The sequence below is a fragment of the Physeter macrocephalus genome, chromosome 8 (assembly GCF_002837175.3).
Source record: "Physeter macrocephalus isolate SW-GA chromosome 8, ASM283717v5, whole genome shotgun sequence".
NCBI classification, from domain to species: domain Eukaryota; kingdom Metazoa; phylum Chordata; class Mammalia; order Artiodactyla; family Physeteridae; genus Physeter; species Physeter macrocephalus.
Genome location: NC_041221.1, coordinates 82,414,228 through 82,419,973, shown reverse-complemented (window position 1 = coordinate 82,419,973; position 5,746 = coordinate 82,414,228).

Below are 5,746 nucleotides of genomic sequence, written 5' to 3'. Positions count from 1 at the left end.
GTGCCCTGCATCGGCAGGCGGATTCTCAACCACTGCGCCACCAGGGAAGCCCCAAGTGGGCTTTTTCTAATTGAGATCTCAGTCCCAGTGCAGCAGGCCAGGGGTTGAGCTGGCCCTATGACTCGAGGGAAAACCTCCGTAAAGGAACCCCACTTTGCCCGGTCATATTGTGGCTGGTGGTGTCAACAATGGCATGAACTGTGCTCGCTCAAGGATGCTAAATGTCTGCCAAGTGCTAAAAAAGAGGGTGTCAGGAGCTACAAAGCTAAGAGCTTTTTATCAAGAAGCTTTTCCTTGATACAAAGGCAGTACCTTGGGTTCCTATCTTATTAGAAGGGCCAGAGAAAAGGGAATTTAAGTCTTTGCAATTTGTAAATATTTAATTCTTACTTTCAGGTCCACCTCTCTTCTGGATTGCTGCTATAGACCCTTATAAAATTTTCCCTTTTTCAATTTTTGTGCTACTTGGGGCTTGCTTTTCATTTTTTTTTCTTGGGGGAATACCATGAAGAAAAGGAATTTTTTCAGCTTTTCTGGAAACTTGCAGTGGCTGTCTTCTAAATGCTTTATGCTTCAGTTTCTTCATCTATAAAATGGAGAATTAGCAAAATTAATGAAGCTTTGTCTTTTATAAAATGTCTTATAGGCTAGGTGCCATGTGAGTAATATGCTATGGAATGATAGTGTTTTGTTAGTGTTTATAAACATAATTTGAATTTTCTATTAACTGGAATAAATCCTGTTTATAAGGAATGATCTTTCCAATTTAATCACTGGTGTGAGACTTGCGGGTGGCTGAAGCCTTCATTTTGCTTTACTTCTAATAAAATGGGTTCCTACTCTACTTTTGGTAAATTCTTAATTTGTAGCTTCCTTTGGCCTGTTTCAATGAAGAAGTTTCACCTTGTATGTAGTCTCTCTAAACATTATTATTTGTATTAGAAAATTTTCTTTGATATTATGCCTCTTCTGATGATTGAAAATCACTTTATAGCTGAAGGGTAATAACAATGTTTATTCAAGGTAAGGTTACTATGTGCTTTAAGATGTTAAAATAAAAACAAACAACCTTTCATTAAACCATGATTTTAGTAGATCATATTTTATTTTTACCCGGATGCATAATGTTCCTTCTCTTTAAGAATTAAAATTATTTTGAACACTACTCACCCCAAATGGTAATGAGCAACAAAACCATGTATACTTTTAGGTTTCTCGTCAGTAAATGTCCACCTGGTTCTAACATTGACGGATGTTTTAATGCTATTTCCCCACTTATAAGCCTTTTAACCCTTGTATAATCTTTTTTTTTCTTGAAAGGTAAGATTTTTTCAACATTCCTAGATATGCCTTGAATCTAAATCTCAGTTGCTTTCTAAACAGCATTTGCCACTGAAGTCATATACGTGATATTCTATAAATTGGAGTATCAGTTTGTCCCAAAGTGGTACCAATACAATTAGCAGCCACAGAGGGCAGAGTATGTCCTGACCTCCTGTGACCTGTTTACTAACTTGGTGATTTGGGGATGTTTTGAATTTGAACCCATTTGGTGTTGGTTCTAGACAATTTATGGCAGTTGGAAACACCCAAGCTGATTTCTTCTGACTCAAGAAGACAATTCTTGAGTCAGAAATTCTGGATTATCCTTCCCCCATCCTAAAACAAGGGGTTCCAAATAATTCAGGGAGAAGTGCTATTCTGTGAAACTCTTCCTGTTCCCCAGATACCATGCTAAATAGATTAAAATCCTGGGGGTGGGTTTCAAGATGATTCTTAAGGTATTTAGTCTATAACTGTCAATTAGGAAGTTCTTAATAAGAAAACCCCTGTTCCTTGAATTTCTGGGACTGGTGCAAACTTGAACTGGGTCCTCCAGAATATCTGTAAATCAATATGGTTGTTTAAACACCCTAAACAAAATCAGTCTTCATGCCTCAAATAATCTGCCTACAAATCTTTATGTCTGGAATGCTGTAGAATTAGGCAATACTCTGAGTGGCCCATAATCAGGTAAAGTTCCTTAGCCCCTTGTCTCCTTGGTGGATACCTTTGGAAACACGTGGTGCTGAGGTTAACTCATATGAAGTGTTTAGCCTGATAGCTAGCCTGTAAATGTTTAACATATTAGTGTCTACTTTCTTCCTTCTCGAGGGCCTTTGGAGTATGAGAAAGCTCATGGCCAATAGACTCCAAGTCAGGCCATAATATTCAGCATCATTTTCCTCTTCGAGATCAGACGAGTCCTAGCCCATACATCTCTTGTGCCTAAAGGGACTCCAGTATCAAAGCTCTGCTAGCTGCCACCCAGCCATGTGTATTAGATATGGGAGGAAGAGCAGTACTGATTCTGAAACTGCCCCAGTGCAAAGTCTGAGGTGATGATGATCAGAGCTCTTCCCAAAAAAAGTCTTAAAAATAAGTTGAAAAGTGGGGAATTTTGAGCAGTAAGCCATCTGAGAACTAAAAGGAATTATGTAAATTGTTTCAATTGCCCCATCACAAAGCTTTCTGTATCATCCTGACAGTCACCCTCAAGTCACTTATGGTATGAGCTATAATCCATTCAAAGCAAAAACATTAGCCAGTCTTGTAAAATTTACTAAAGTTTTTGGAAGGGAGATCAAGGAATGTTTTACACCACACCCTGCATATGATACACTCTCTTAAACCCTCTTTCTACTCAGCAGTGCCTCTCTGCCCACGTCTCTCTGGCATGCCATTTAGACCCACACCACAGCAGACCCTCATTTCTTTTCTGCCCCTCCCCCACAATAATGTATTACTCTAATGTAACACTCAGCCTTCGAAACTCCACCCTTTCTCCCCCAATCTCTTAAAACTGCTTTATGCATCGCCATTTCTCCAAACTTCTCTACTTTCTCCAAACTTGCCTAGTCACATGCAGGAAAATAACTCTTTCAAAGTAACCCTGAGTAATGTACGCTTATATGATAGGCTGGGTTTGGTTTATCTCCTCAAGATGTGACCAATTGAGCCAGCTGATCCTTGCTGAATCCTGTCTCCCAAGGAAGGAAGATAGATCTACAGACAATATGGGTTACTGGTACCTTCACATAATAGGCTCTTAGGAGTCTAATTTGTTTAGAAGTCCAAAGAAAGATACAGGAAGATGTATACTTTAAAAAGATATGTAGCCAGCGGATCTTCAGAAGGTGGAAACTCTTAGCAGAGGCATGGTGCCCCGCCGCCCGCTTGGGCCCCGCTTCCTCCATCCGACTCCCCGCACTCTCCGCCGCTCCCACCACCTTCCCATAAAGACTTAGGGCCGAGCAGACCCCCCGCCGACACCTGGAGTGGAGTCCAGGTCCCCGCGGAGCCCAAACTCCTGGCTTGGTGTCTCTTCTCTCCACCACTGCTGAGCTGCCCTGGAGCCTGAGGGGAGGGCGGTGCGACCCTCAACGTCACACACAGCCGCACTGCTGCCACACTTGGGCTGGACCCCACCAGCCGAAGCCCAGTTCGCCCTTGGAACCCCGTGCCAGGGCACCTACCAGGCACCGGTGGGGGACCACAGACACCTAGGGGGATGGGAGGAACCCACAGTGACCAGCTTGCGGGATCTTGGTTCCCAGGCCAGAGGTCAGGTCCAGGCTCCTGTGTTGGGCGCTCCGAGTCCAAATGGCTGGACTAACAGAGAACCTCAGACGCCAGGGAATATCAGTCGGAGTGGGGCCTCCCGGAGGTCCTGGTCTCAGCGCAAAGACCCAGCTCTATCCAACTGCCTGCAAATTCCAGTGCTGGCCGTCTCAGGCAAAACCACCAGTAAGACAGGAATACAGCACCACCCATCAAAAAAAAAAAGAAACAAAAAAATTTGTTAAGGATGAAGGAGCAAGGTAAAACCCTACAACACCAAATAAAGGAAGATGAAATAGGCAAGCTACCTGAAAAAGAATTCAGAGTAATGATAGTAAACATGATCCAAAATCTTGGAAACAGAATGTAGAAAATACAAGAAACTTTTAAGAAGGATCATGAAGAACTAAAGAGCAAACAAACAGTGATGAACAACACAACTACTGAAATTAAAAATACTCTAGAAGGAATCAATAACAGAATAACTGAGCCAGAAGAACAGATAAGTGACCTGGAAGATAAAATGGTGGAAATAACTGCCAGGGAGGAGAATAAAGAAAAAAGAATGAGAAGAATTGAGGACACTCTCAGAGAACTCTGGGACAACATTAAACGCACTAACATTCAAATTATAGGGGTCCCAGAAGAAGAAGAGAAAAAGAAAGGGTCTGAGAAAATATTTGAAGAGTTTATAGTTGAAAACTTCCCTAACATGGGAAAGGAAATAGTCAATCAAGTCCAGGAAGCACAGAGAGTACCGTACAGGATAAACCCAAAGAGAAACATGCCAAGACACATATTAATCAAACTATCAAAAATTAAATACAAAGACCTACAACCAAGATTACTCTACCCAGCAAGCATCTCATTCAGATTCGATGGAGAAATTAAAACCTTTACAGATAAGCAAAAGTTAAGAGAATTCAGCACCACCAAAGCAGCTCAACAACAAATGCTAAAGGAACTTCAAGAAAAGGCAGGAAACACAAGAGAAGGAAAAGACCTACAATAACAAACCCAAAACAATTAAGAAAATGGTAATAGGAACATACATATCAATAACTACCTTAAATGTAAATGGATTAAATGCTCCAATGAAAAGACATAGACTGGCTGAATGGAAACAAAAACAAGACCCATATACATATTCTCTTGTCTCTCTACAAGAGACCCACTTCAGACCTAGAGACACATACAGACTGAAAGTGAAGGGATGGAAAAAGATATTCCATGAAAATGGAAATCAAAAGAAAGCTGGAGTAGCAATTCTCATATCAGACAAAATAGACTTTAAAATAAAGACTATTACAAGATACAAAGAAGGACACTACATAATGATCAAGGGATCAATCCAAGAAGAAGATATAACAATTGTAATATTTATGCACCCAACAGAGGAGCACCTTAATACATAAGGCAAATGCTAACAGCCATAAAAGGGGAAATCAACAGTAACACAATCGTAGTAAGGAACTTTAACACCCCACTTTCATCTATGGACAGATCAGCCAAAATGAAAATAAATAAGGAAACACAAGCTTTAAATGACACATTAAACATGATGGACTTAATTGATATGTATAGGACATTCCATCCAAAAACAACAGAATACACTTTCTTCTTGAGTGCTCATGGAACATGCTCCAGGATAGACCATATCTTGGGTCACAAATCAAGCGTTGGTAAATTTAAGAAATTTGAAATTGTATCAAGTATCTTTTCCGACCACAACACTATGAAACTAGATATCAATTACAGGAAAAAAACTGTAAAAAATACAAACATATCGAGGCTAAACAATACGCTACTAAATAACCAAGAAATCACTAAAGAAATCAAAGAGGAAATCAAAAAATACCTAGAAACAAAGGACAATGAAAACACGATGACCCAAAACCTATGGGATGCAGCAAAAGCTGTTCTAACAGGGAAGTTTATAGCAATTCAGTCCTACCTCAGAAACAAGAAACATCTCAAATAAACAACTTAGCCTTACACCTAAAGCAGTTAGAGAAAGAAGAACAAAAAACCCCCAAAGTTAGTAGAAGGAAAGAAATCATAAAGATCAGACCAGAAATAAATGAAAAAGAAATGAAAGAAACAATAGCAAAGATCAATAAAACTAAAAGCTTTGAGAAGATAAACA